This window comes from Oncorhynchus nerka, linkage group LG13 (assembly GCF_034236695.1).
Source record: "Oncorhynchus nerka isolate Pitt River linkage group LG13, Oner_Uvic_2.0, whole genome shotgun sequence".
NCBI lineage: Eukaryota > Metazoa > Chordata > Actinopteri > Salmoniformes > Salmonidae > Oncorhynchus > Oncorhynchus nerka.
Genome location: NC_088408.1, coordinates 85,260,760 through 85,270,978, shown reverse-complemented (window position 1 = coordinate 85,270,978; position 10,219 = coordinate 85,260,760).

The window sequence follows — 10,219 nt, the reverse complement described above, 5'->3', positions numbered from 1 at the left end:
GGAGGAAAAAGGGGGAGGCTTGCAAGTCGAAGAACACCATCCCAACCGTGAAGCACAGGGGTGGCAGCATCATGTTGTGGGGGTGCTTTGTTGCAGGAGGAACTGGTGCACTTCACAAAACAGATGGCATCATCAGGAATTAAAATTATGTGGATATACTGAAGCAACATCTCAACATGTCAGGAAGTTAAAGCTTGGTCGTAAATTAGAGTTCCAAATGGACATACTTCCAAAGTATACTTCCAAAATGGCTTAATAATCCACTCCAAAATTATTTTGTCATTGTTTTCATTAGTCCACTGTTAAGGTATTGGAGTGGCCATCACAAAGCCCTGACCTCAATCCTATAGAAAATGTTTGGGCAGAACTGAAAAAGTGTGTGCGAGCAAGGAGGTCTACAAACCTGACTAAGTTACACCAGCTCTGTCAGGAGGAATGGGCCAAAATTCACCCAACTTATTGTGGAAAGCTTGTGGAAGGTTAACCAAAACGTTTGACCCAAGTTAAACAATTTAAAGGCAATGCTACCAAATACTAATTGAATGTATGTAAACTTCTGACCCACGGGGAATGTGATGAAAGAAATACAAGTTGAAATAAATAATTCTCTCTAGTATTATTCTGACATTTCACATTCTTAAAATAAAGTGGTGATCCTAACTGACCTAAGACAGTGTCAGGAATTGTGAAAAACTGAGTTTAAATGTATTTGGCTAAGATGTGGCTAAGGTGTATTAAACTTCTGACTTCAACTGTATATATATATATATATATATACCATATATATATATATATATATATATATATATATATATATACTGACAGTATTTCCCCACTTAGGCTTTGCAATGGTGCCAGTTTGTTTCTGCTTTAGACAATTCATAGTTGTATTTATTGGCTAGGCAATAGTGTAGCATTGTGACATCAGAAACAGTGAGACACCCATAATAGGAGGTGTACTTAGGTGACTAACAGACATAAGAATGTAAGACTCATGTCTCCTGTTCCCCCCAGGCACTAAGTATCATCCACCTGCCACATTGTCTCCTCTCTGAAACTGAACAATACAGAACCAGAGATGATCACAATGACTTTCAAATGAGTTGCCTTTCTTCTCCGGGAACAGAGATCTCTCACTTCTCTCACAAAGGAGAGGAAGAGGAAGAGAAAACATCTCTCCTCATACCTCTTTTAGGTCCTGATCAAACAATTGTTCACTAGACTCTGTGGGTGTCCCAGACAACACGTCTCCAGAACTCTTACGTGATTCAGAATAAAGCATTTTGTTGATTGTAGGAAAAGGGGAGTGTGTGCATTGTACTTGTGAGTTTAACTTTGTGTTATTTTGAAAGTCGAGGCCAGTTCTTGATCACTGACACGTTGATCATTGGACATTTGGAACAGCCAGCCCACCATTTATGTCTTCTCAGGTATTTTGCTAGACAATGAAGTATGAATGCTTCCCTATTCTATCAAGAGAGACCACCAAATCCCAGGGATTAAACTGCAAATGGTAAGAGGAAGTTCTCAGATCCTCCTCTTCTTCTCTTCTCTCTTGACCTAAATGTTTCGATCCCAACCACCAGCTAAACGACACAGAAAGGAAAGGCAGAGAAGGTTCTGGGTAGAAATTAGTAGGCACAGATCTAGGATCAGCTCAACCTCCCCCAATCTGAACCTTAACCATGAGAGGGAAATGCTAAACTGACATTACATCAGCAGTTAAAGTAATAATCCACTCCAAAATTATTTTGTCATTGTTTTCATTAGTCCACTGTTGATACAGTTCCAAAAATGTTTTGCATGTCAGCAGTCAAGTTTTCAAGATATTGGACTTTTAAAAAGCAGTGTGACATACCACATCATCATGATGCATTTTGCACGTTGCTTCTTGAAAGTCCAAGATCTTGAAAACTTCACTGCTGACATGCAAAACAGTGTGGGGCTGTATCAACAGTGGACTAATGAAAAATAATCCCAAAATATTGTTTTTGAGTGGACTTTTCCTTTAAGGGCAACTTCTTGCTGGTCCAGATCGACCACAGAGAGAATACCTCTGAAAGAGGTAGTGGGGTTCACTCTAGCTCAGGTTCTGCAGAAGTGAAACTGTTGGGGGAGTCAGGACAAAGGCATTCTGGTAAATGAGTCACTCACTCTGACAGGAAAAGGTGTCCTGTCATTGAAGAAAAGTTAATGTGGCCGTTAGTGATTGGCCCGAAAGGATTCTGTTTTGACCTTACCAGGCAGTACGGTGTTTGTCTCATGATCACTAACGGCCACATCAAACCAGGATCAATCAACATGACAAAGCTGAATTGCATTTCAAAGCCAGATATACACACAGTGTACAAAACATTAGGAACACATTCCTAATATTGAGTTGCACCCCCTTTTGCCGTCAGAAAAGCCTCAATTAGTCAGGGCATGGACTCTACAAGGTGTCGAAACTGTTCCACAGGGATGCTAACCCATGTTGACTCCAATGCTTCCCACAGTTGCGTCAAGTTGGCTCGATGTCCTTGAGGTGGTGGACCATTCTTGATACACATTGGAAACTGTTGAGCTTGAAAAACCCAGCAGCGTTGCCGTTCTTGACACACTCAAACCGTTGCTCCTGGCACCTACTGCCGTGCCCTGTTCAAAGGCACTTCAATCTTTTGTCTTGCCCATTTACCCTCTGAATGGCACACATACACAATCCATGTCACAATTGTCTCAAGGCTTAAAAATCCTTCTTTAACCTGTCTCCTCCACTTCATCTACACTGATTGAAGTGGATTTAACAAGTGACCTCAATAAGGGGATCATAGCCTTCACCTGGTCAGTCGATGTCATGGAAAGTGTTCCTAATGTTTTTTACACTGTGTATTTTGGTGAATCTATGGAACCACAGCAGCTAGAGCAGTAGGCAGTTACTGCCACCATTTTGTGTTTTTCTACTTTTCTACTTAATGTGTCAGTGAAATCAGTTCGATTGCATCTGAAATGATTGATACAACCTCTTCTGTTTTCAAATACAGACTCTTCCTCTGCCTTATTCAATGTACATTTCTACCATTCCTTTCTTCTCCCGTGGCCAGACCTTCTGTCTGTTCTCATGGGGAAGATCGTGTCCTTTCAACTTGGTTGTAATTGTCATCAGAGCCCCAAACTGGGTTGTAGAGTTCAAAACTGTTATTAGAGTCCTGAGAGTGTTTCAATGTGCAGTTTCATGTTAAATTTGGACAATATGTAATAATAGATGAGTGTAATATCAGTAATCACCATGAATGGCTCAGTTGAACTATACAGATTGTGGGGATAGATTGTACACACAAATCAGGCTACATTTAGCTTGGAATAAAGAGGAACCCGTTTACAGGATGAAAGCCAGTTAAGGTACTGAAAAAGATTACTTCTGGATTCTTATCACCGCCTCACAGTCATGGAGAAGCTCAATAAAAAGACTTGGAAGCTCAATAAAAAATAAGAGTTTGTGACTTTAATCAATGCATAATGTGTAGAGATATTTCTGACAGGCAGGCCTTTACAAAATGCCATAAGACATTTAAAGTTGGGTGTGTAGCTTCTCTCCCTCTTTGCATGCACTATTGCCAGGAACGCACAAAGTTTCACAGAGGCAATAGTGTCTGTCTGGATGAGGGACAGCATTCTGTCTGCAGCTCCACTGCTGTGACTAAAACGGTTCACTTCCTGTGTGTTCTCTTTGGCACGTTTCTCAGGTAAGGACTTCCTGTTTCAGTGGTCACTGGACTAAAGCGTACAGAAACTATTCCCGCTTTTGTTTAATAACAAAGACCCACCCAGGGCACGACCTGTCACCTCCCTAGACCAAGAAGTTCACATACATCGGTCATGGTTTCCCCTAGTAAGAAAACATTCCACTGTTAGTTTACACCTGTGGTTTACAAAGCATGTGACAAATCAAATGTTATTTCATTTAGTTTACAAATATATTACACTACGTTTTGAATATAAAAACATTGTCTCAAAGTCAAGGACTGTGATCTGACACAAATACCTTAGACTACTTTAGTAGGTATATGGTCTTTGGTTAGAAAGGCCTGCTCTATAACTTACCTTTGGTAAATTCATTTATTCAATTGATTCAGAGAAGATTAAGCCATTAAAGTTATCTTGAATTTGAGGTAGCCTATATGTGAGTGGTGGAGTCAGGGTGGGATACATTGCAGTTACCATAACTTGTGTCAACTGCAATTCAGTTACGGCAATGAACTAACTATTATCCTAAATTGGCTACAATGACTGGCACAGTAAACAGTCAAAAATAATGCTATAGACACAGCAAGTTGCACTTCAGAATCAAGAGGACCATAATATATGGAAGTAATTTACATGTATTGAATGAAATGGGTTTGTCTCCCTCTTGTTAGCTTCAAGTTTGTGGAGAGGTGGCAGCTGCACTTAAATAAGTTGGTACTGATACCCGCACAACTACCTTCTGGGTCCTTTTTCTGGCAGGGGAAGCAAACGTTTCGTTAGGGCAGCAGCTGAGATCCATAGGAGAGCCTGTCGTTTCTTTGGCTCATCCGCAGCCACAGTACCTGAACAGGTGACAGATGGCAAGGTATGACATCAAGATCGTAAATAGCACACAACGTAACGGAAAAGAAAAATACGCATTTATTTTTATATAATACATTTTTAATTGTGTTTCTCCAAACCTGTTACAAACATCCACATACAAACAACAATTTACAGACGCACACAAATGACTACATATCATCTGCCCAGATCCACATGCTCAGTCTCCCATCCCTAGTGTCTGCATTGTGTGCCACATGGCCTTAAATTGGGTCTCTCACTAGCCCCCTGAAAAAAAAAGCATTCCTTATTGGACAAGTCCAGGTAGTCCCTCCCCGTTTCAGTCCTTTTGGTGCCTGATGAATTTGACCCTAATAACTTCAATAACCACGTTTCCATCGACAGTACTTAGGGGAGTAAAGTCCTATCGTATATAAAAATTTAAAAAATGACAGCTGTGATGGAAACAGGAAGTATCGGTGTAATTTTTATATAATAGCCATCATATAGAAGTACATTTTGAGTCATGTGATGATATAGTGTGGGGTCCTGCCACTATGACTCGGGAACCCATGCAGTTTATTAGGCTACAGAATAAATTAACTTCACAGGGTGCTGAAAGTGCATGGTGATGAGCTTGATGCTGCTTTCCAATAAATATCGAGGGTCTTATTCTGATGACCTGATCGATACTTGACTGCAGTTTGACAGATATTCTCTAATTGGCTATCCATAACAATCTCATGTAGACTAGCCAACCAGCACTGTATATGCAAACTGTTGGCCAGAGCGCAGGTGCCTATTTAATGCAACGGTGTGACAAAATTATTGGTAAAGTTGAAAATGATAGAAACACATTGAACTTTAGATTTTTATTTGGGTACATGAAAACATAAGCAAAAAAGTACATTGTGTGCACTGTCATCAGGCACTGATTTTTATTGCAACAACCCCACTAAGCGTACGTTGTTTGCACTGTCATCACGCACTGATTTTTATTGCAACAACCCCACTAAGCGTACGTTGTGTGCACTGTCATCACGCACTGATTTTTATTGCAACAACCCCACTAAGCGTACGTTGTGTGCACTGTCATCACGCACTGATTTGTATTACAACAAGTCCGCTTAGTGGGGTTGTTGCAATAAAGGGCAGCCCCAAGGTGGTGAAGGTAGGAAACATCTCCACCCCGCTGATCCTCAACACTGGGCCCCACAAGGGTGCTTTCTCAGCCCTCTCCTGTACTCCCTGTTCACCCACGACTGTGTGGCCATGCACGCTTCCAACTCAATCATCTAGTTTGCAGACAACACTACAGTGGTAGGCCTGGTTACCAACAACGATGAGACAGCCTACAGGGAGGAGGTGAGGGCCCTCGGAGTGTGGTGTCAGGAAAATAACCTCGTACTCAATGTCAACAAAACAAAGGAGATGATCATGGACTTCAGGAAACAGAGGGAGCATACACCCCCCCCCCCCCTCTCCCCCCCCACAGCGACAGGACAATAGTGAAGAAGGTGGAAAGTTAGGTTCCTCTGCGTACACATCACGGACAAACTGAAATGGTCCATCCACACAGACAGCATGGTGAGGAAGGCACAGCAGCGCCACTTCAACCTCAGGAGGCTGAAGAAACTTGGCTTGTTATCTAAAACACAAACTTTTACAGATGCACAATCGAGAGCATCCTGTCGGGCTGTATCACCGCCTGGTATGGCAATTATACCACCCTCAACCGCAAGGCTCTCCAGAGGGGAGTGCGGTCTGCACAACACATCACCGGGGGCAAACTACCTGCCCTCCAGGACACCTACAGCACCCGATGTCACAGGAAGGCCAAAAAATATCATCAAGGACAGCAACCATCCGAGCCACCGCCTGTTCACGCTGCTACCATCCAGAAGGCGAGGTCAGTACAGGTGCATCAAAGCTGGGACCGAGAGGCTGAAAAACAGCTTCTACCTCAAGGCCATCAGACTGTTAAACAGCCATCACTAACATAGAGAGGCTGCTGCCAACATACTGACTCAAATCTCTAGCCACTTAAATCAACGGACTTAATAAAAGGTACCACTAGTCACTTTAAATAACGCAACTTTAATAATGTTTACATATCCTACATTACTCATCTCATATGTATATACTGTATTCTATACTATCTATTGTATCTTGCCTATGCCGCACGCCATCATTCATCCATATATTTATATGTACATATTCTTCCCTTTACATTTGTGTGTATAAGGTAGTTGTGAATTTGTTAGATTAGTTGTTAGATTTTACTGCATAGTCGGAACTAGAAGCACAAGCATTTCGCTACACTCGCATTAACATCTGCTAACCATGTGTATGTGACCAATAACATTTGATTTGATATAGTGGAAACAGTGTGGAAATGGTGCCACTTGGATTTAAATGTAGCTATTGTCTCCCATCCTAACATTACAATCGCTTGTCTAAAATTTAAATGGTGTGTATTTTTCTCCAAACATTGTGTTTTTGTGTCAGCAATTAGATAATAGTTCTTAGGGGGGGCTAGTTAACCCATGGTACACAATATGATACGTTGGCTAGAGCCTACAGTATGAAGATGGGCAGAAACTTCTTCTCCAATAGAAATCCCTGATCACATTTGTAGGCATTGTCATGGCGACATTGGTTAGCTAAACTCACGCGCAGAAGCAGCTGTGGGACAGGTACAGGATGGGAACAACAATTGCCCGAGTTACACCAGGAATGCACAATCCCTCCATCAGTGCTCAGACTGTCTGCAATAGGCTGAGAGAGGCTGGACTGAGGGCTTGTAGGCCTGTTGAATGACAGGTCCTCACTAGACATCACCGGCAACAACATTGCCTATGGGCACAAACCCACCGTCGCTGGGATAGACAGGACTGGCAAAAAGTGCTCTTCACTGACGAGTCATGGTTTTGTCTCACCAGGGGTGATGGTCGGATTCGCATTTATCGTCGAAGGAATGAGCGTTACACCGAGCCCTGTACTCTGGAGCAGGATCAATTTGGAGGTGGAGGGTCTGTCATGGGGTGGCAGGGTAGCCTAGTGGTTAGGGTATTGGACTAGTAACCGAAAGGTTGCAAGTTCGAATCCCCGAGCTGACAAGGTACAAATCTGTCGTTCTGTCCCTGAACAGGCAGATAACCTACTGTTCCTACGCTGTCATTGAAAATAAGAATTTGTTCTTAACTGACTTGCCTGGTTAAATAAAATAAATAGTCTGGGGTGGTGTGTTACAGCATCATCGGACTGAGCTTGTTATCATTGCAGGAGATCTCAACGCTGTGCGTTACAGGGAAGACATCCTCCTCCCTCATGTGGTACCCTTCCTGCAGGCTCATCCTGACATGACTCTACAGCATGACAATGCCACCAGCCATACTGCTTGTTCTGTGCGTGATTTCCTGCAAGACAGGAATGTCAGTGTTCTGCCATGGGATCTCAATCCCATTGAGTACATCTGGGACCTGTTGGATCAGAGGGTGAGGGCTAGGTCCATTCCCCCCAGAAATGTCCAGGAAGTTGCTGGTTCCTTGGTGGAAGAGTGGGGTAACATCTCACAGCAAGAACTGGCAAATCTAATGCAGTCCCTAAGGAGATGCACTGCAGTACTTAATGCAACTGGTGGCCACACCAGATACTGACTGTTACTTTTGATTTTGAACCCCCCCCCCCTTTGTTCAGGGACACATTATCAAATTTATGTTAGTCACATGTCTGTGGAACTTGTTCAGTTTATGTCTCAGTTGTTGAATCTTATTATACATCATTCATACAAATACTTACACTGCTGAAAATGAGCCCAGTTGACAGTGAGATTACATTTCTTTTTTTGCTGAGTTAAGCTGTAAATAGACCAAAGAATTCAAGCCACAGGCATCTGTGTGTGTCCTTTAAAACTATAGGCCAATATCTAGTGACCGGCGGTGCTTGTCATTATACGCTGATGAGAGGTTTGCTGTCAAAACGTTGGAATTAAATTACTGCATCTCAGCACCTAGTGTGCGGCTCCCTTTTTCTTTTTGGAATCTATTGTGTGTCTTCAGATTGAGTAAATTAACTAAGTTAAAATGTCTCACTCCTCCCATTGAATTCCCAAACCAGTGCCTGGTCTGCTTAGTCTGATTCACAAGCGTTCCCAGAAGTTTTGCGATGTTGCCTCTCGGGTTAGATGATGGTTTAGGGTTTCCCCAATTCTGTTTGATTCAGTAGGGTTATGGATCAATGTTGCCATCTACTGGAAGATTCTAACACATATTTACTAAGGGGGTTGAATACTTATCTAATCAAGATATTAGTATTTTACAGTTTTTCTCAGTCGCTTTGGTGCATTTCTTAGATCAAAAGTGCAATTCTTGATACTACTTGTACAAATTCCAAATCATCTAGTCACTTGTGCACATCATTAAAGCAATTTTTTATTCATTTGAACAAATTGCAATTGATAATGTACAAGTGTCAGCTTTTTTCCACATTATCAATTGCTCATGTCATGTTGATCAAAATATAGTAGATGGTTCTCTGTTGAATAGTCTTACCCCTCAAAACATCTAGGCATTAGTTCTTTGCATAAGCCATAACATGCAAAATTGTTGAACTATTTGTCATAAACTGTCAAGCATAGTTTTACACATTTCTATTAGACCTTTTGTACAAAAATGTGAATTGATGAATCGTGCAGGTGAAATTGACCCTTACTCATGAAGGAATGTAAAGTGTTAGTTCAACCAACAATCAACCAGTTGTCTAAATAGCTCAAAGGTGCATCTCATGAAGAATCAATTGGCAAGCATATATAGACAGACCACAACACAGAGTTGCAATTTTCCAATAATGGATGGACCAGGAAACGAACAGGGTCAACAGCCAAGAGGAGCAAGGATGCGTGGTGGAAGGCAAAACAGAGGAAGAGGCAGAAGAGGACATAGGTGCATATCTGATGACATAAGGGCCACTATTGTAGACCATGTTGTCAATCATGGCCTTACAATGGCTGAGGCGGGTCGAAGGGTGCAGCTGAATATTGTGAGATCAACCGTGTCCTCAATAGTTCAAATGTTTCGAAGAGAGAACAGGTATGTCCACCAATGTACAGTGCACTGTTACTGTATATAAGCAGTATACTGTATACTTCCTACAATGCTTCATATTACAGTAGTCCAGTAGTATTTCACAGCAGACAGAAATATACTTTATACAGATACATACTGCACCTTACATGCACCCACCTATATGTTTTACAGTAAAATGTGTGTTCGCATAGTTTTTGTCTATGTGAAAGTGTGCGATGCATCACTGCATTTTTCCCCACATAGGACTGCAAGATTACCTCAAACCGGTGGCAGAGGACGCCTTTTCACACCTCAACAGGAGGAGGATATTTGCACCATGGTCCGAGCAAACAATGCCATGAGACTCAGGGAAATACAAAGGACCATTATAGAAGACAACGATGTCTTTGAAAACATCCATACGGTTAGCATCTCAACCATTGACAGGGTGCTGCATAGAAACCAGATGAGTATGAAACAGCTGTACCGTGTACCATTCCAAAGGAATGAGGACAGAGTTAAGGAGCTACGGTACCAGTATGTACAGGTAAAACATATATCTATGTAACTACTTCACAGCAACATTTTATAGTGATACATAGTACAGT